This window comes from Crocuta crocuta, unplaced genomic scaffold (assembly GCF_008692635.1).
Source record: "Crocuta crocuta isolate KB4526 unplaced genomic scaffold, BGI_CrCroc_1.0 scaffold92, whole genome shotgun sequence".
Classification (NCBI taxonomy): domain Eukaryota; kingdom Metazoa; phylum Chordata; class Mammalia; order Carnivora; family Hyaenidae; genus Crocuta; species Crocuta crocuta.
In genome coordinates, this window is record NW_027528804.1 from 4,594,529 (window position 1) to 4,616,309 (window position 21,781).

At 39.3% G+C, this 21,781-nt stretch overlaps 1 protein-coding gene and 1 long non-coding RNA gene across 4 annotated transcripts in view; one reads left to right on the forward strand and one right to left on the reverse strand.

The window, feature by feature from the left end:
- Positions 1-4,927: 4,927 nt before the first annotated feature.
- Positions 4,928-21,022, reverse strand: LOC144224674 (uncharacterized). The gene is made up of 5 exons (XR_013333107.1): positions 20,717-21,022; positions 11,179-11,306; positions 8,308-8,385; positions 6,833-6,916; positions 4,928-5,061 (listed from the first exon to the last, which is right to left on the reverse strand). It is a non-coding gene; the product is annotated as an uncharacterized LOC144224674 (long non-coding RNA).
- Position 21,023: 1 nt separating this feature from the next.
- The window catches only part of TET2 (tet methylcytosine dioxygenase 2), a 127,040-nt gene continuing 126,282 nt past the window's right edge, over positions 21,024-21,781 (forward strand). For 2 of the 3 annotated variants that reach the window (XM_077755766.1, XM_077755768.1), the window contains exon 1: positions 21,024-21,073. The gene's annotated coding sequence lies outside the window, so the exon portion shown is untranslated. Of the gene's footprint in view, positions 21,074-21,733; positions 21,754-21,781 lie in introns of those variants that run through there. The other variant, XM_077755767.1, reaches the window with a different exon arrangement.

Genomic DNA, 21,781 nt, shown 5'->3' on the forward strand with positions numbered 1-21,781 from the left:
GGCACATGCTTGTTTGTTTTTAATTTTTTGAGAGAGAGAGCACAAGTTGGGGAGGGGCAGGGAGAGAGAGAGAGAGAAAGAGAGAGAGAGAATCCCAAGCAGGCTCCATGCCCAGCATAGAGCCCGATCTCATGACCAACCATGAGATCATGACCTGAGCTGAAATCAAGAGCTGGACACTTAACCAACTGAGCCACCCAGGTGCCCCGCACATGTTTTTAATAAGAAACCTTACTCTGTGCTCCTTTATGGAAGAAAAAAGGGCTATCCAATTATGTAATATAATCCCCTCATATAAGCTGTTTGTGGACAATTTCTGAACACACTTTTGGACCTATAGAAACAGATGTCTCTTTTATCATAAACTGTGACCACTATTTTGAATTTTTATAAAGAAAAATTTAATTATTCTTCTCTAGAGAAATCTGGACCTTTTAATAAAATATTTTGCTTTTGTAGATATTCTTTATGTCCAAAGTAGCTGTCCATGGAACAGATGGAAAAATCTATGCTGAAATGAAGAGTACTTGGGGTTCATAAATGAACCTTAACCAAATGTGATGAGAATATTTTCTCTTCTAAGGAGTACAGTACCTGTCTTTTTTCAGGGATCAATATGGTAGTAACCACACTTTTGCAAAACATACTTGAATGAGATTCTATGAGGCATAGTACAAACAAGAACACTTGCAAAATCAGTTTTCAAAACTAAATACCATTTATCTCTCTGATGCCAGCCAATGCCCTCTATGTTTTGAAATAGTTGGCAGATGTCCTAAGGACCATGACATTATGGATGCAGTCAATTTTCTTGTGGCTAAACTCACATGTATATATTGGTTAAAATAGAATGGGGAATGGGGAGGATACTCTTAAGCTGTGGTCTTTACTGACACATATGTGGATTCATCTTAAGAAACTCAGATTTTAAGGACAATCACTTGTAAAACCACAAAAGGGTTACCCCAAACCTCGGCCACTTAGAATTGGTCACAGAAGCCTGTTTTTGAATAACAAACTCTGTCAAACAGTAAATTAGTCTTCATGCTTCCATCTCTTGCTTCTGCTCAAACAGAAACAGTTTAAAATGTTAAGTGATGGGGGCGCCTGGGTGGCTCAGTCGGTTGGGCGTCCAACTTCAAATAAGGTCATGATCTCACAGTTCGTGGGTTTGAGCCCCGTGTCAGGCTTTGTGCTGACAGCTCAGAGCCTGGAGCCTGTTTCAGATTCCGTGTCTCCCTCTCTCTCTGACCCTCCTCTGCTCAAGCTGTCTCTCTCTCTCAGAAATAAGTACAAACATTTAAAAAAAATTTTTTTAAATGTTAAGTGATGAACTTGTTGAGTAAACAGTCTCAAGAGGAGTATTTCTTATTTTTCTTCTGAGAATTAGTCTAATGAATTACGTAAAATAGTTGTTGATGCAAATACCTCTCAGTCAATAATTAAGCAAAATTTCACCTACAAAATCCAGTGATGTAGGCTTTTAAGTCATTCTTCCTCAGTAAAATGTTAACAGTTATACACAGAAAAAGAACATTGTTATAAAGAAGGGTGTCTTGGAGCTCAGAAGCATTTGGGGATGGAAAGTAAGTAAAATATATGTATAGAGGTTAGCATCTTGACACAGGAAGACTACAGTGGGAAGCCAAGGCAGGCATTATAGCATCAGAGCTTTCTAGATTTTTCTAATTATAATGAAGTCATGAAATTTCACAACTAGAAGGTAGTAATGTGGTGGTAACTTTAAAAGGGGAAAACGTGCTACTTACTTATTTTAATTTTTAATTGACTATATTCTCAATGCTGCACTTTTCATCTCCATGACGTACTTATTTTATAACCAGAAGTTTATACCTCTTAAACCCCTTCACTTGTTTCATGAAACTCAATTTTAAAGTAAAAAATTATGTCACTAGCATTAACTTAAAAATCAAACAAAAATCCACCAAGAAAACATGGCTTGCTTTTCTCAAAATTAATTTTCCTAAAAATCTTCAATCAAACACATTATATATTACAAACATTACATTACCCAATTATTCCTCATAATGGTATGGCACTGAGAGTATCTTTGTGTAAACACCCAGCTTTGAATTTTTGCTTTGCAATAAAAACTAGTTAACAGTATTTCACCCACATCCAGATATATAACAGGATGTCGAGAAATTTGATATTGCTGATTGGTAGTTCCTTTTTAAATTTATATGTATGCCAAATAAGACTTCAGGTTCTAGGAATCTGTTTACACAAAGTAATTCTGGACTCTCTTGGAAAGAAAAATTTATATGCACTAATAATGTTGATATCAGAGTGCAAAGTGCATTCTTTCCTCTGGAATGAAAACACCAAAAAAGAGCATTTTTAAATGTCTATTGAAGGTAAACTGCTTAACCATTTGAAAAACCCACTAAAAAAAATGTGAAAAGGTAAAGAAGTAAAAAAGTGTGAAAATTTTCACCTCTTTACTTTTTTTTCAATGTTTATCTATTTTTGAGAGAGACAGAAAGAGAGAGAGAGAGAGAGCCCGAATGGGGAGAGGGGGCAGAGAGAGGGGGAAAGAGATAATCCCAAGCAGCTCCACGCTGTCAGCATGGGGTCAATCTCCGTGAGGTCATGACCTAAACTGGAATCAAGAGCCAGACGCTTAACCACTTAACCGACTAAGCCACTCAGGTGCCCCCACCTCTTTACTTTCAAGTTGCATAGATGTGAAGTCCTACTTGTTTCCTCCTTTGAATGAGAGGAGCATGTAAAGCCCCTTGTCTGGAAGAGAAACATGCTTCTCTGTTGCTGCTCAGGCCTCTTGTGTCAGCTGCTTTCTTCCACGAAATGAACATAGTTACCTTGAAGAAAAATTTGCATTAGGTCATAATTTTCCTCTTTTTATGTTTTTCTTGCATTCTGAGAAAGTGGAATAAGCCCTCAGCTGAAAAATAGGTCCTTTTTTCTTCACAGCAAATATATAGCAAGAGGTAGAGGACCCATAATTCAACAAAAATGAAGTAAAGAGTTTAAAGGCACGGTTTGGAGGCATTTTTTTTTTTACCCCAGGTTGGCTTTTGTTTTCCTCCAAGGCATTATATTTTTTTTAAACCTGAGGATTTGAGGGAAGAGGAGGCTAAGTTTAGCATTTCCTTTCCCTTCCTTTTTCTTATCTGCTTACTTACCTCTTGCTATTTCAATAAGTTACAGAAATATCCAAGAAACAAATACTAAGGTTGTCATTCTATCCTTAAATTTATGATTGCTTAAAGTTTAGAACCTTTAGGGGTGCCTGGGTGGCTCAGTTGGTTGAGCATCTGACTTTGGTTCAGGTCATGATCTCATGGCTCCTGAGTTTGAGCCCTGCATTGAAATCTGTGCTGACAGCTCAGAGCCTATGGCCTGCTTCAGATTCTGTGTCTCCCTCTCTCTCTGCCCTTCCCCTGCTCACACTCTGTCTGTCTCTCTCTCAAAATAAATAAACTTTAAAACAAATTAAAGTTTAGAACCTTCATTTATTACATAAAAAACTGAATATTGCAGCAAGAATTCTATTTCTTGTTTTATATCTTTCTGATATAAATTTCAGATTCTCAGTCACTTTCTATAATTCAATTATTATTCATAACTTTAGCATATTTCAAACATTTTAGAACATGCAGAATTGTTTCCTTTCTTATTTTTTTAAATTTTTATTTATTTATTTTGAGAGAGAGCGAGCATGAGCAGGGGAAGGGCAGGTAGAGGGGGGAGAAAGAATCCCAAGCAGGTTCCATGCTGTCATCATGGAGTTCAGTGCAGGGCTCCAACTCTTGAACTGTGAGATCGTGACCTGAGCCAAAATCAAGAGTCAAATAGTTAACTGACTGAGCCATCCAGGTGCCCCCAGAATTAAGTGTGGCAAGTTCTGGTATATCTTAGATAGAATTAAATTCAATCTGATTTTAAAAGAGTAAATATAGGGGCACCTGGGTAGCTCAGTCAGTTAAGCATCTGACTTTGGCTTAGGTCATAATCTCACAGTTGATGGGTTTGAGCTCCTCATTGGGCTCTGTGCTGACAAATCAGAACCTGGAACCTCTTCAGATTCTGTGTCTCCCTCTCTCTCTCTGCTCTTCCTCCACTCATGCTCTCTGTTTCTCAAAATTAAATTAAAATGTTAAAAACATTTTAAAAAAGTAAATATAATAACATTACTTATAAACCAAATAATCACATTCAAATTTTTCTGCTAAAAAATTGTGAATTTAGACACATCCCTTGTTATTCTGTTAGATACCCATATTTTTCATAAAGTACACATAATTTTCCATGGGCAGTGTTGACGTATCTACACATAAAGTTTCTCAGACCATTTATATCACAGTTATCTCTAATGCTTACTTAAAAATGTAGACTCCTGGACTACACTCCTGCCCAAGTAAATGAGAATCTCTGGGAGTAGAACCAGAAATTATCCTTCTATTTTTTTATTTTTTTATGTTTATTCATTTATTATTTATGAGGGAAAAAGACAGAGCACAAGTGGGGGAGGGGCAGAGAGAGAGGGAGACACAGAAACTGAAGCAGGCTCCAGGATCTGAGCTGTCAGCACAGAGTCCAATGCAGGGCTCAAACTCACAAACTGTGAGATCATGATCTGAGTCAAAGTCAGACACTTAACTGATTGAGCCAGCCAGGCACCCCAGAAATTATCTTTTTAAAAAAGTTTCCCAGGAAATTCTTATGCATTCTAAAGTTCAACAGCCATGGCCATGTAGGGTGATCCTACATGGGATAAAGGAACAGTTGTGTTTTATTTAGCTTTTGGCCACTTTATCTGCTACACACACACACACACACACACACCAGTGATTATTGGAGAATAATAATCCATTGTATTTGATGGATATATAATTAGGGTACATGCTAAGCTGATGTAATAAAGAGTCACTGAACTATCATGCTTTATATAAAACAGAGTTTATTTATTTCCATCTGTGCTCCAAGGTAAGTAGGTGGCTCCATTCCAGGAGGTCATTTGAGGATCCAAGTTAGTTCTTCACTGTTGCTCTGCCTCCTCTGAAGTGTTGGCCTCATCTGTAAGGATTATGATAAACACTGGCTCATACCATCATGTGCACAATCTGGGCCATAGTGGGGCAAGGAGATGAAATGGAGGGCAACAAAATGCCTTTAAAAATGTGATATACAGTCGTATACTTTACTTTTACATATTGGGTAAAATTAAAAGACTTTTTAAAAAAACAGGTTAGTTTATACAATGTGCCAGAAGACAGCCAGACACTTCTAACTTCATTAGAAAATTCCCAATATTCTTCTTAGTCTTAATAAATATATGCATATGTGACATAATCAATGCTAATGAGTAATTCTATATCTTGCTATAGATAATTACAGCAATTAATAGGGCTGTTCTCTTCCATCTTTTCATTAAAAATGCTTAATATATTTCTATCTTGGAGAAGACAAAGGAGTCCTACCAACTGTCTTCTCAAACTTTTAATTCACAATCAGCAAATGAACCAGAAATTAGTCATCTGTGAAATGCTAACTGGCTTGGTAAAAGTATAAAAGTGTTCATGGGTAGAATTCTATGCAAAGTAAAGGGAGATTAAACAGCAGGCCGTAAAGAAGAATAAACAAAATGATGTGTATTCAATATTCTACTCGTCTACCGTGTCTCCAGCAATGACCCCTAGCCAGTTACATTTGGTCTCCTTACAAACACTGGGTACAAATATAGGTACAACCAGTAAGCCAAATAATTTGCCTTCTTTATTACTTTTCAGGAATGACATGGGAAAGGCTTTAGTGGTGTTCCTTCAAGAAGAGTTGCTGAATCAAAGCCTTGTCTTAAAAAATCTCAAGTCTCATCACATCTCTCTCCCGATAAAATCCATTTCATGACATCCTGTTGCTCTTGAATTAAACACTCTTTCAGTTGGGAAGGAAATAAACCAACATAAACTAAATTTCCCACCCCCCCCCCAAAATGTTGAAGGGCAGAGGATTAACTGACATAATAAAAATATCAAGGATAGATTATCTTTAGATTCACCTAGATGAAGTGGCTCAAATGCTATCACCAGGACCAAGTCTCTCTCTCTTCTCTTATTTTGTCTATTTTAGCTCTGTTGGTAGGTAGGTTCTTCATTTGTGATAGTTGCTAGAAGCTCGAAGCTTATATTCTATATTTGCAACAATCTCAACAGAAATAAAATACCTCTTCTCCAGAACTGCCTCATCACTTTTGATTTAACTGGTCTAGGTATGAACATGTGGTTCAGATGTCCAGAATCAATCACTAAAATCAGAGCTTTACAATGTTTTTTAAAAAATGTTCACTTATTTTGAGAGAGAGAGAGAGAGAGCACAAGCAGGGGAGGAAGGGAGAATGAGGGAGAGAGAGAATCCCAAGCAGGCTCCGAATTGTCAGTGCAGAGTGTGGTGTGGGGCTCCACCCCATGAACCGTAAGATCATGACCTGAGCCAAAACCAAGAGTCCAACACTTAACCAAACCCAGGTGCCCCAGAGGTTTACAGTGTTCTGATTGGCCAGGTCCATGTCAATATTGACCTCTGAGGCTGCACATGAAGTTAGATTCACCTAGTCACCTACCTGGGTTGGGGGTGGAGGGTGTGTTTGAGGAGGAGAGAATAGTTCCCCTGAGAAAATCAGGGAGTGAACCTATGAGAAATGGATTCAGAATAGGCCAAAACACAGACAATTATATTCACTTTCTGGCTACACAAGATCCATATTTATTTTTCTTATCCCTAAATTTTTTGAATTCCCCAAGCCTACATTAGGCAATAATATCAGATAGAATAAAAAATATACGAATACCAGCACCACTTGAGTTTTATCCAGTTACTGCATCCAGCCTGAGTCCAGACTCTCTTTACTGTGCTTTCCTCATGGTTAAGAAACCTATTGTAAAATGAGACATTTAACCATCTCCAACAAACATAATATACATTTATGAGGAGAACACAAAACAGCTACCATAAAAACCTCTACTTTAAAAAGGGGAAATGGGAGGAGGGGCAGTATGCAATCTACTATCTGCATACTTACTATCCTGCTAGACAGGAGGAGAAGGACCCCTAGTTTTGGTTTCAAAGTGAATTTCTTAGGGGATCTCTTCTGTCTGCTCTTGGACCTGTTTTCTGGGAAGATTTCCTTGTAATTTGTCCTGTATGGCCACAGCTAAGAACGACACTGAGGAATATTTACTTTCTGATTATCATATCTGACTAACAGTGCTGTTTCTGTTAGTGTGGCTTAAAGATTCCCACTCAGTATTGCCTAGGGGGTTGAGCAATCACACCCCTGAGTTTATGGGTATTTGAGTTTCTCTGGTAACCCAAGTTCCTTAAAAGCTTGGTAAACTCGACAAACTATTTGTTTCCAGTAAATTCAGTGAGTAAGCAACAAAAGCCGGAGTTAGCATTGAGGCCTAATCCTTTATTCTAGATTCCAATCAGGATCTTTCTGTCTTCTGACTATTGACTTTGAAGTTCTGTCAACAGGCGTGGGTAGGGCTTCTGGTTTCAATCTTATTTTCCAATTTTGTTCTACCCTCCCCAACTCTGATACCACTAAATTTAAATTGGAGGCGAGAACCTGACTTTGTAAACTCCAAACAGTTAAAGTACTTCTGACTCTTGGCTGTTTGGGATTTCAGGGTAAGGGCTCAGGTCTGCTCTTGTGTTTTCACTGCTTCCAGACAAACCAGCTTTAACTGCAGTTTGCCCCTTTCATTAAGGACCTCCCTAAACCTCCCAAGAGAGAGCCAATACGTTCCTGATTTTTTTCTCAAACATGCCCTCTAATCTCCAGTCTCAAAGACCCAGGCTCTAAGTCTCAGGATGCCACAGTCGCAAGTTAATCAACTGCTGTGTGAATTTCTCAGCTAATGAAAGAGGGCTTATCACTGTATCTTCCTTACTAACATTCTGATAATTCCACATTTTAAAGTCTGTTACCTACCGCACTTCAATTCTCGTACCATATTTTAGAAAATCAATCAAGACTCTTCCAGATCTGAGTGACTAAAATATATTTCAAACAGGCTTGCCTGCCAAGAGAAATTTACTGTTTCACAAAATTAAAACGTTATAGAGGAGATCTGTTCATTTATGTCAACCGGACCTATCTCTTCATCTCTCAACTCGGCTGGCCTGTGTGTTGGCTATACTGTAGGAGAGATGTTTCCTTTGAGAGAATTGAGCTTTCCCCTTCTGGTTGCCTAGCTTTAGGTTTACATCCTACAAAGGCAGCAATCCCCACAGAAAGAGAGTACTTTTCTGCAACAGCACCTGCAAAAGGCTGTCAGTTAGCCTTATTGGTTCTGCCTGGCCTGACTTGGTCTGTATGCTTCCGTCTCTTAACAGTTCCTGTAGGGAGACAAGAAGGTTATTCTCTGATTGATCAAGGCTGATTTAACATGTGCTCACCCTTGAAGCTCCTGGTAGACTAGTTCCCCCTGAGCTTCATGGTTTAAAGATTGGCACCTTAAGGGTAAATCATACGTAATTCATTGCCCAACAAAAGGAGGGGAGAGGTGAATCCCGAGCAGATAGATAAAAATGATAGATAATTATTTAAAAAAAAAAACAGTACTTAATATAACCCACAAGGCCTTGCATGTTCTGGCCCCTGCCTACCTGATGAATCGCATTTAATTACATTCTCCTACTTACTCTGAGCTCCAGCCACACTGGCCTTATTTCCTGCTTTTGGACCTTCCCATGTACAATTCCCTCTGCCCGGAACAAGACTCCTCTCCTCACGCCTCCTTTGATTGGTTCATTTCTGCTTATTTTTCAAAAGTTGGCTCAGTTTATCACTTCCTCAAGGAAAGCTTAAATTGACTTCTTAACTGAGTTTTTCCTTCCTTTTATCTTCCCCCACAGCCTCTAAACTTCTCCTTTGTAGGGCTTCATAATTGCAAGTAAGTATTTAATTATGTAATTACTTTTAGTTCTATGAGGATAAAATGTCTCTATAAATTTAAAAATACTATTCATTGAATGAATAAATGAAGTGCATGAAGAAATGCACAAGCTAAAGGAATATGTGATGCTGGGAATAATAATTTTTTTTCCTCCCATTCATCTCTGTATTTCTGCAGTCAAATATTCTACTACTAAGCTATACCTCCGATCTCTGTATTTCTGGATCCAGTTTTCTTCCAACTCTCTCTCCCTTATGTACCAAAACCAATTTTTCCCTATGTTAGCTATTCACTATTTTCTAACAGAGGAGATATTTTAGTTGCATAACAAATGACTAAGAAAGAAATTCAGGGGGCATTTGGGTAGCTCAGTCAGTTAAGCGTCCGACTTCGGCTCCAGTCATGGTCTTGCAGTTCATGGGTTCGAGCCCCTCGTCAGGTTCTGTGCTGACAGCTCAGAGCCTGGAGCCTGTTTCAGATTCTGTGTGTGTCTCTCTCTACCCCTTCCCCACTCATTCTCTGTCTCTCTCTGTCTCAAAAATAAATAAACTATTAAAAAATTAATAAAAACAAGAAATAAATTCAAAACAAGCATAATTTTAATTAGATATTTCTGCAATATGCATCATGGTACTCAATGTAAAAGGCTCACGCCCTGAAACAAACAAGCCTGTTCTAATGATAGTGGAGCCATTTACTAGCTCTTTATAAGTAATTTATTTATTCTCTCTGAGCCTTTACTTATCTATAAACTAAAAATAATGGTATCTGTCTTGTAGGATTCTTGTAAGAATATAAAAATATTATATACTTTGTGCCCAGCACTAGGTAGACAATCAATATTTGATATGTATTCTTATGATTATGATTATTCTTGGATCACAGACCTGTCACTATAGTAGGAAGTATGGACTAGAAATCATAGCCATGACTTCATATCACCTAGAAGAGAGCTTCATATGACCTTAGGATAACTCTGTTATTACCTATAGTGTTTTACAATATACCCTTGCATTTTAAAGAAAGCTCTGACTTCTAGAACTTTATATTATATAACAGACACCACCCCAGTCTTGTTCAAAACATCATCATTTATTCATAACACTTTTCATAGACCCCATTCCTCTCTCTCTACAAAGCAATGATAAAACACTCGTGAAGGCAGTCTCTGGGACCCACTAGAGACAGAGAGGGAGGTAGGGCACAGTGAAATGAACTCTTTTAACCTCTGTCAGTAACTATGGAGTAAACCCTACCTGAGCCGTAAGAAATGTAAAGAAAACTTCACACTGAACAAATTGGCCAATCTTCCACCTCAGCTTCTCAGCAGAATCTCTCTCTCTCTCTCTCTCTTTTTTTTTTTGAGAGAGGGAGATAGAGACAGCATGAGCAGGGGAGGGTCAGAGAGAGAGGGAGACATAAAATCTGAAGACAGGCTCCAGGCTCTGAGCTAGCTGTCAGCACAGAGCCTGACACGGGGCCCAAGCCCACAAACCGTGAGATCATGACCTGAGCTGAAGGCGGATGCTCAACCGACAGAGCCACCCAGGTGCCCCAGCAGAATATCTTTTAAAAGACTTCACCTTTGGGGTATCTGGGTGGCTCCGTTGGTTTAGTGTCTAACTTCGGCTCAAGTCATGATCCTGTGATAAGTGACTTTGAGCCTAACACAAGACTACTTGTTATAGGCACAGATCCTGCTTTGGATCCTCTGTCCTTACTCCTCTCTCTCAAAAATAAACATTAAAAACATTTTTAAAGATCTTCACCTTTAAGACTATATTTTCTGGGATCATTTCAACAGTTTGTTAAAAGACCTCACCTTTTAGGGGCCTTGTATAGGAAGTTTTATTTTCTTCTCTGCATCTTTAACCACCCACCTCAATTTCATCTTTCCCATCTTAAAAAATTCTTTCTTCAAGCCTATATTCCTCTGTACTTAACTTTGCTATCTCCTTCCTCGCATCTTGAACTAACCTTTAAGTAGTCATTTGTACTCCCTATCTCCTCATCCTCCCTTCCTGTTTATCCTTCAACCTCAGGCAATCTGGCTTCTGTTAGGCCTGGTCTTCAGCTGAATTGCACTGTGCCCAAGAATGCAGCAAATGCCCCACTGTCCTACCCCAGGCATACTTCTCATTACTCGTATCCGGTGATAGCTCAGTAGTATGTGGTACTGCTAACAGGTTAGACCTCCTTTTTGAAGCTTGCTCACTCCCACACCACCACTCACCTCTGCCTTCCTCCTCTGAGAGGTCTTCTTTCTGTCAAAGCTCAAGGATGGTGTTCCTCTGTTCTTTTCCTAGAGCTCCGCTTTTCTTCTCAATAAGAGCACAAAAGTTTTCCTCCTCAGCTGCCGTCCTGATGCAGAAGAGTCACACATTTGTAACTCCAGTCTGAATCTGGTTCCAAGGTTTCAGGCTCAGCTATCAAACTGCTTGGATTCTCACATTCTCACATGGCAACCCTCAGGTGCCTCAACATAACTTTAAAAAAAAAATTTTTTAACGTTTTATTTATTTTTGAAAGAGAGACAGACAGAGCATGAGCAGAGGAGGGGCAGAGAAAGAGGGAGACACAGAATCTGAAACAGGCTCCAGGCTCTGAGCTGGCTGTCAGCACAGAGCCTGACATGGGGCTTGAACCCACGAACCATGAGATCATGACCTGAGCTGAAGTTGGACACCTAAGCGACTGAGCCACCCAGGTGCCCCCTCAACGTAACTTTTGTGTGTGTGTGTGTGTGACTGATTCATGTTTTCTCCCACAGTCCCCAAACTCCTACCTTCATGCCCTATTCTCTTCCTGTTATTTTTATCTCAACTGAAAGTCACCAACAACCATCTCATTGGCCAGGTCAGAAATGTGGGTAACATCCTTCAGCCCTGCTTCTGCCTTATCCCTGCTTCAAAGTACTAGTTACCATGCTCCATTTCTTCTAAGTCTGTGATATCCCTGGACCTCTCCATTTCTCTCCTTCTTGTTGCCTTATCTCTAACCCAGACCACTCTAATTTTTCCTAATGGACTTCTCCTGTCTCCTCACTGGGGTCCTAGCCTCTCTTGTGTTCTCTCAATCTCTTCTCCCCACTGCAACTACCAAGAAATTTCCAAAGTCCGAATCATTTCTTCTCTTTTAAAACCTGTTATTGATTTCCCATTGCAACTTAGGCCACAATCCAAACTCTTCACTATGATTTACACTAACCCTCATGATCAGTTCCCTGCACACTGCTGAGGTCTGAGAGTTCACTCTCTTGCTCTTGGCTTTCTAAACATGGCATTTGGAATGTGGTTTTTTTTTTTCTTCCTCTCTCTCTCTCTCAAATATATCATGCTTTGTCATGCCCTGGTTCTTCATAGACTCTTTTTATCTCTACCAAATACTTTTCTCTGAGTTTAAGCCTAGACTTAATAATTCCAATTTATTCTTAAGATCTCACATGAAATCTCACTTTTAAGGGGCAGTTTCTCTGAGCCTTCAAATATGAGTTAAGCACTCCGCCTATTGCATCCTCACATTTTTGTTAATAGAGTTTACCAAAACATGGTAATGTTTTAATTGCCCATTCACATGTCTGTTTCCCCCCTTGATTATATGGTCTGTGAGAGCAGATGACATATCTTGTTTACTATTATATCACTGGATGAGAGAAGAAATAGGAGTGTATTGGATTGAGAATACTGCTGTGGGCCATCATTACATACATTTAATTTTAAACAATAAGGCTGAGAAAGTAGAGCATGGAAAATGTCACCACTAGTGTGGAACAAGAATGAATATATAATGTCATTCTCATAATGCTCTTTTGAGGGACATTCTATGATGGTATTTCCATCCACTTCTGATCCTTCTGTGTTTGAGGATTTCCTGAGCAGACCCCCGTAATGATGCAGTTTGACTCAGTTTGGTCATGCCCTGATTAAACTGCCTCTCAAGAATGGGAAAATTGAAGTACAAATGACACACCAGTATCTCAAGCACCACCATCAACTATGATAAATTAGAAATGCAGACCTGAACAACCATTTATGCAATGGAAAGTGAAACTAACAATCCTTCATTTCTAAAGTTGTTGTTTTTTTTCTTTTTTAACATTTCTGAGAAGATGTCCAGACTAGGTTAGTTTTCATTCATCTCAAGTCCTTTTGTAAGCTTCTCCCCAACACCCAATTCATAGCACAACCCTTTCATGGGCAAAGCTATCTGAAAGGTCCCTTAGTTGGGACTTTATTTCTCTTGTTGCCCAAAGCTATGCTTCTGATTTCTATGCATTACTACCCAAACCAGTGCCCTCCACATAGGCTACCATGCATGAAGTCTCTAAAAATTCAGAACTAAAGATGGATGCTAGCAAGTAAAAATAATTATTGTCACCAAGAATTAACAATTCTATAATAAATTCATTCTACGTTAATTTTTTTTCTAAAGATCTAGGATATGTAATAAGGTGTTTTTTGCTTGGAAAGCTGCCCTGTTGGGGGACACTGTTATTTGCTAGAATTGCAAGAAATTTGTCTTTTCATGAAATGGTTTAGAGGAAAACAGTTCACTTACTCCAGATTGTGTGAGTGAAGTTTCATTCTGAGTTTTGGTTTCATTAGAAAATCTGTGAGTTCGAAAGTCTGACTTAAACTAAATCAACCAACCCTACCCTCTCCAGCCCTATGCAATAAAAAGGGAATTGTTCACATTAGTTTCAGATATTAAAAAAAAAAATTTTTTTTTGCTTTTTATGAAAATGTGATCTATGTCTTCTTATCCAACAACTTCTTATCCAAGTTTGCTTCTTTAATTACAAACACTCATACCCCAAACAGCTTTCTCTGTGGCCTGAGAAAGGAGAAATCAAGGAAGAGCTCCAATGTTTGATCTTTCCTACCTTTGAGTAACTTGTTATTCTCTCCCTTGGAAATGTTTTTAGGGACTAGATTAACTCTCACCTCACTTTTGCAATGAACAGAATTCCTACCACAATGGATGACCTACTTTAAAAAAATAACACTAAACACATTTTTTCCTAAATGTAGCATTCTCCTCCATCTGGGTGAGCATAGGCAAGTAATGAAAATGTATCAGCCTAAGATACAATGTCACAAGTTGATCAGAGCTTCTTTTCTGCCCCAAGGAAGGAATTAAAGTTGGTTTATTTGTTTCCCTTCAGTTTGTGAAGAGAACACTGAAGAAGACTTAAGTCTGAGAATTTATCACCTGCTGTGTGACCCTGGACAAGTTACTTAATCTCTCTGACATGTCCCCTCATGTGTTAAACACATGTTCTCTAGTTTAAAATTTTTTTTCCAATGAGTTAAGTCATAACTATCTCACCTATTTTTCAAAGTTATTGTAAACTCTAAATGAGAGAGGGCATATCAAAGTTTTCTTGGTAGGTTTGCAGTAGCAGCATCTAGACTACAATTTTAGACCATGTCATTGACTCTAGATTGAGTTTAACACTTTCAGTAATGATGCTTTTACTACTTATGCTTTCTAAATGTTTTGAATATTTATTTTGTGAGTTCATCCAACTTTGACCTTCAACGGGAGTCCTCACCCATCAAAATTAAGACTTTACTCTTTTCTGGGTATTAAATTTAGGGAGAGGCTCTTTCATTCCTTTTTCACTAGTAGAAAGTCCCTACTGATGTTTTATGGTTCCAGAATATTTAAGAAAGTTTCCTTCAGAAAATTTATCCATATTATCATTAAGATTGCACCCATCTGACAGCCACCAGCCCCACAGTAAACACACCTATCTCCAATAGTCCTCACTTCCTTCCCTCTCCCTACCCAGTCTAACTAGAGTCAATGATCATCATATATCAGAGCAATAAAAGTTAGGGATCCACTAATGAAATGTTCCTTTAGGATTTGTTTTGGATATTCTGATTTAATGTGTGTGTGTGTGTGTGTGTGTGTGTGTGTATGCGTGTACGCACCTGTGTTTCTTTTCACCTTTGACTCTAATCTTTGTTTCAGGATCGCTTATTTTGTGGCCCCTGCTTGGACTTACTTTATTTTCTTGGGAATAAAAGTCACTGTGAAGTGTCAGGATACGTGTTTGAAAATCAATCCATATTCTCCCTACAGGCATGCCTAATTAGTGACATTTCAAGGAGGTTTTCTGCCAAATAGTAACAATATTGTACACTAAGACATAAAATAAGAAAACAAATTAAACAGAGGTTGGTAGTGCAGAGTTTTGCAGGATACTACTAGGCCCCTCCTGCTCCCACTAGTCTGAGTTGGCATGAGTCAGATCTCATTAGGCTTTCTCACACACCTCTAGAAAGAATGAAACATAACATACTTTAGAATAAGAAAATTGGATGTCAAATAATGGCTACCCGACTTCCTTTTTAAATTTTTCTGTTTTTCATACATAGTATCTATAAGAAAGGGCCGAATCAAATAGGGACCTCAAATTAGTTTAATCTCTGTAGCTCTTACTTCTAGAAGCACGGCACTAATAGTTAGCATGGAGCTATAGAACATATTCACAACCTATCATATGGGCATTATTTTCGAGAAAAGTGAAATTAGATTCAATTTGTCTAATTACCTGGATTAAAAAATGGTTTAAAATTTTTAGAAAAAGAAGTGTGACAAAGATCAACCAATCCATTATCCCCTGGGAACGCAAATCCCAAAATATTCTTCACAAATTGAACTCTGGAAATTTCCANATTGCTTTCATTTCCCTCTAATCTTTCTTTCTCACTACCGATAATCTGAGTCATTCTTAGGCTGCTAATTATTTATCTTTTCCTCAAAGGAGATTTATTTTTTTACCCTGTCACAAGAGAACTTAGATGAATTCAATCAACCTGAAATACAGAAAGAGAGTCACAGGCAGCTCCACTGGACCTTTGCAAAGGTGTGAAGTCTTCACTAGACTATAGAGAGATACACACCATTTGCTCTGTCATGGGACATTCTGTGAGTATCAACATTGTGTGCCTAGTAACTATTAATATTCACATAGGGTGCTACACCAGTAATTTTTAACCAGATTTATACATGTGATTGTCCATGAATCTTTTAAAAATACTGCTATATTAGCCCCCATCCCAGACCTGGTAGGGGAATTGGAGTGGAATCTAGTTATGCTTATTTTTTTAAGTGCTCCACAGGTGATTCTGATTCAATTTCCCAATGGAATGCTTTGGTGTTATCCCATTCTGAACATTTTATCCCCAAAGACCCATGTCTTAGTAACAATTTCAGTAGGTGGCGCTCTTTCCACCTGCCAGCTTCCCTGTTTGGCGGGAATGAACTCAAGTCTTTCAAGGAAGTCAGGAGCAGATCAAGGGTGCAATTCTCTCTTACCACAGCAATATTGAAAACAGCAGAACTTATCTTTGCAAACAATTTGTTGGGGGAGGGAGTGAGACTTGTGTTACAGTGGTGGTGGTGGGAGGGGTGGACAGCACTGTGGCATCATGTTTATTACACAAATGTAATCATTGAACAAGAGTTCAAGCATGCCAACTTCCTAGCCTGAAATGGAAACTAAAGAAACAGAGTAGAGAGTAAATAATAAGAAATACCAAGTAGAGATTTAGACAAAAGAAATTTAAATATACACAAATATTATATATATGATTTTATATATATGGTTTTATATATACATGGTGTTATATATACATGGTTATATATATGGGGGAATACTGATGTTATTGCTAAAACCTGCTGTGTGAAGAACTTATGGTACACATGAACCTTCATATGTGCTAAGGCAGGAAGACAGGACAATGTTAGTTTGCAAGAACATGAGCTTTAGAGTCAGAGAAACCTTGATTTAGACCTTAGTTCCAGCTCTTTAATATTTAATCCCAACCAAATTACTCAATCCTTAATTCTCTATAAGACGATACTTACATTATTTGCTTTTAATAAGCATTACATTAAAAGAGATAATAAATGTACAACAATTATCCCCATGCTTGGTGTATAGACAGTATTTAGCCAATTGTATTCCCTTTGGAGTACTAAAAATGAGTAAATGTAAATGCTGAGACTTTTTTTTTCTAAATAACAAAGAATAATGGAAAATCATTGTGAGTTTTGAAGGAAGGATTCCTATACCAGTTGGGACTATTAATAGCAAGAAAAAATTTAGAGGAAACCGAACAGGAAAAGATATATGGTTAATTTTGGTGTAACGAATAAGGCCTGAACTTGGATTCACAGAACTTGAGTTTAAGAGGTGCTTCTTCCTCTATTTACAGGCTAAGTGACCTTGAGAAAAATCCCTGAAACTCATATTTCATAGGCCTGGAATTAAATTCAATGCCAATTGGAATATGGCATATGATTTTGAATATTAAACATAATAGCATAATTTTACCAAATAAAACTATTGTTTAGTGTACAAAAAGATGCTTTGAAGTCTATAAAATCCGATATAAATGTAAAATGGTGTTGAGGTAACTACTAATAGTTAAAATTTATTCATTATTGAAATTCACCATCAAAGTTGAAAAATTATTCTAAGAAACTGGGGTATTAAGTGGGTTACCAAATTTGAATGACAGTAAAGAAAGTAGTTACTAAATTGTGAAATCATACTTCATGAGGAGAAAAGAGATTGATATCAGCAACATAACTGCAATACTTCTGAAAGCATTTCCATGACGTTTGTCCCATGAATGATCCTAATATTCTTTTTTATAATGCCTTTAGCAATATTTTAACAAGATTAGACTTTTGAGTTTTATCTGACATTTCATTTTGCCCCCATTATGACAGTATACACATTGGCTTAGCTCCTGACTTGCATTAGTATTGTCTCATGTGTCTCTGTGTCTTAAAAATTTCCAAATTATAGAAAGAGAAAATAGCCACATGAAATAAAGTCAGAAAAAAATAGAAATCATATTAATAAAAGAAGAATCTACCAAGACCTCATGATAGTATGATCCCTGGCCTTAGACAATAATGGCTTTTATTACTAATAATAGCTTATTATTAGTGTTATGTCTAAATGTTTCATTTATTGGAAACTTTTAAAAATTCACATTCTACCTATGTTAAATGTGTAGGTTTACACATTATAACATTACACAAAATACCTTAGTATGGTGTGCAGTAATGTCACCAAACAAGAGAAACAAGAAAACCCCTTTACAGCAATGACTGCTGTGCTGTCTGAAGGTCAATGGTCTTTTAAGCATGCAGAAAATCTTTATCATGTCTTACTTCAGAAATACGTTTTTGGAGATGGGAAACAACAGGCCATGGCAATGTTACTGTTAAACCACTCTAATTCTTCCAAAGCAATATGTATCACACAAATTTCTCTCCGTAAAGGAGAACATCAAGTCCTTAAAGAAAATTTCCTATTCTGCAGGTGGGGAGGAAGTTAAGAATGCACCTTTGGTTTTTTTGTTTTTTTGGGTTTTTTTTTTTGGCTTTGTTTTGTTTTGTTGTTTTGTTAGCACAATATAAGAAATTTGCATTGTAAAGCAAGCTGCTGTTGTCAGCTCTTTAATGGACAGAGCAGTCAGAAAGCTGCCTCCACCCTAAGAGGCTTAGAGACGGAGTTGAGCAACTGAGTTAGACAGCAGGTGCCCAGGCCCATCAAGTCAATTTTCTAACACAGAATGCATGTTGTGGAACTTGTTCTATTAGTCTTTTTCTTCTCTGTTAAGGAACCAAGAATTTCTCTGGGTGGATGTAGTGCTGTTATTTCTATTCAGAAAAAAATGGTAAGGAATTTGGTAATAATTGGTGTTAAAACAAGTTACCTTTTAAAAATAGATTGCCCACACCTATAGGAAGAATCTCAAGAAGGCACACAGTTAATAAAAGCTGGTTCTGAGTTACTCATACAGATATGCACTAATGTGCAGTAAACAACGGATTGTGCTATTTTTCTTTCCCAGAAATAGCAACTAAGCAAGAAGGGTTCTTTTTCCTTTTTTTTTTTTTATCAACAATATAAAATCTCATTAACATATTTTACAGTTGGAGGCCTGCAGAATTCTGCTTCCTTTTGCTATTGAAAAGTCACAATAGCTAAGTGGAGTAATGTGTATTCTTCTAAATTAACACTTGTTGCCGTGGTTAAGGGTGGGGTCAGGGTGCAAGAGTAAGAAGTTGGCAAGAAAAGGTTCAGGGCCTGTTGCAAAACCAACTGCAAGCCAAGTATGATTCCAGATAGACAAGAACCACCTGTTACAACAGAGGGAGAGGTTTAAAAGATGAAATGAGAAGGAGGTGACCTTAAAGATCATTTCCCCAATTATAATGTAAACAGCTAAGGGAACATGAAGATATTTATATCAAACACACGTGAATACAATATTATCCACATGTATTCAAGATAAGAAGACATAGAATTACTTATATATTTCTAATCAAGAAAAGCTTATGGAAGTAAATGGTTTATTAATGGTAATAATAATTGCCACCTGGACACCTAGTGTCTCAATCCTCACAACAACCCTTTTGTTTCAGAAGGTGTTTAATACATAAGGAGAAAACGGATACAGAGAGAGTTAAGCTACATGCCCAAAGCCACACACTTGATAAGGGGTGGAGTCAGGATTCAACCATATCTGTCCAACTCCAAAGCCCATGCTTTCAACGATTCTGCTATACTATGCACTACATAAATATATGTCATAGCCTTTGGAAAATTTTACTTTCTGGACTTGATAAAAAAAAAATTAGAAGGAACCTCCCAAACAGCTTAAAGTCCACTAACAAGACCTCAGTGACACATTAGTGTACAGTTAGAAGAGGCAGAAATTTAATGTCACGTGAAATGCTTAAGGAGAAATGAACAATTTTGCTTAGCTCTTGCAAAATTCGAATTCTGAGTGAACTCTGTCTCAGAAGGGAATATACAATGTTTCATTAGAACACACTTTAAACGTTCTTCTTAGTAACTATGTGGCACATAGAAAGAGTTCCCTTTTAACCTCTTTCAGATGGGAAATATTGTGATTTTATAAAATTAGGAAAACGCCTTACTTCTAAAGAAACTACAGGAAACAAAGTGGGCTACGCAAAATAACTTGTGTTGACTCAAAGGTATTGGGATCACAATGCAGTGATCCTATAAAAGATGTGCCCCAAATACCTACTTAAAATTTGAAGGTCTGTATGCGAAAACTTCCTGTACGGGACGAATTTCAACAACTACTGTTGTAATGATTCACATGGGCTTTGCTCTTTATCTTATCTTCAAATAAAAATTTTATGATTAGAAAAAAAAGGGCATTAAAAAGCGAATTAAGGCTAGTCGACAGGAGAAAAGACAACTGTCAATGGAAAGACGTAGGTATAGAATCCGGAACGTCGGGGGATATCGAGTGTCGTCGCTTGGAATTTAGTTCTTTATGGGTCGACTTCTTCGTTACTTAATTATACCTTCGGGTAGAAAATTTTCAAAATAGAGGCTCTTACTACAGAAAACGTAGGCATTTGGAAGCGCAGGTTTATTTCTTAGAATCGCATCTAGCGAGTAGTAGTCACTGGTGAGAATTTCATCCTGGATCTGTGAGAATCCCTCTCCTTCCCAGGCCACGTGGCAAAAGTAAACAGAAGGTGGGCCGGGGCGGGGTGAAGCAGGACTCGGTCAATTTCCTAATTTGTCGAGTCTTTAAAACTACAGGCCCCTAAAGCACGAAGGGCATGCCCTCTGCGAAACCGGGGAGCGCTTCTGCGGAGCGAGATGAAAGCGACAGTGTAGAGGATGCCAAGGCGGGGGCGAGGCGCGAGCCCGTGCGCCTTGCAGGGGGTGGGCGCGCGCGCGGAGATACCTGCGAGGCGGTGGGAGTAGGGGCGAACGCGCGAGGCTGCCGGGTGCGGCTGGGTGCGCGCAGGGGTGAGGGGTGCGCACCGACCTCCAGGTGGGTGGCGGAGTGCGGTGCTAACAGAAAGTTTAAAAGGTTAATCTAAGGTCTCCATCCTCGTGCCAAGCACCCCCGCCACCCTCCTGTGCGCGCCTGCCCCGCAACTTCACCCTGGTGGCTGCCGCTCCGAGGGGTCCCCGGGCGCCCCGGGTCTGGCTTCGCTGCCGGTGGAGGGAGGGGGTGGGGGGCTGGACCTCCCCCCGCGCCCAGCCCCGCGCANACTGCAACTGCTGGCTGGCTGCACGGCTGCGGGACGAGAACGAGGTCAGAGCGCTTCTCCCATGCCGCGGATCTCCCCCTTCCTCCCCCCTCGCTTTCCCTCGGGCTCCCAGGCGCGCGGGCGCGGACCCTGCGGTGTCACCCGCAAATACCGGGAGCGAAGAGGGAAGCCTCACAAATTACTGGAGCCTCATCAAGATGGCTGNGATTTTTCTTTGCTTCCCTTTCTCAGATAGTTCAGCTTTGGGGGGCACTACTTTCCCCTCGAACCCTCCCCGACCCTCTCCCCTTCTTGTAAGTCAGACCCGTCTCTCGTTTCACCTCACCCACCCCGGAAAAGAACTCTGACGGAGTGTTTTTCGGCCCTTTTATCTGCTGCGGGGTCTGGGTCTGGCTGCGCGTCCGCGTCCGCCCCTCTCTGCCCCCGTGTCCGCTTTTCGGGGGACGAGCGGAGCGAGTGTCACGGGGAGTGGAACTGCAGCACACCAAGTGGGGTTTTGTTTTTTTCCCGGAGTCCGCGCGTTTTGCCGGGGGCGCCGAGGGAGGGAGGGGAGAGCGTAGCTCCTCGGGTCCCCCGAACCCGAGCAGACCCCGCTTCTCTCCGGGCACATCGGCTCCGCGATGGGCTGTGCCTGCCAGCCTGGGGAGCGTGTGTGGGAGAATTTGTGGGCAAATCTGGGTCCTGGCTTTGTGCTTCTCCCGAATCAGCTTCGTTTGGTTCCCCGGTAAGTGACAGGCAGACACAAAGGCAGG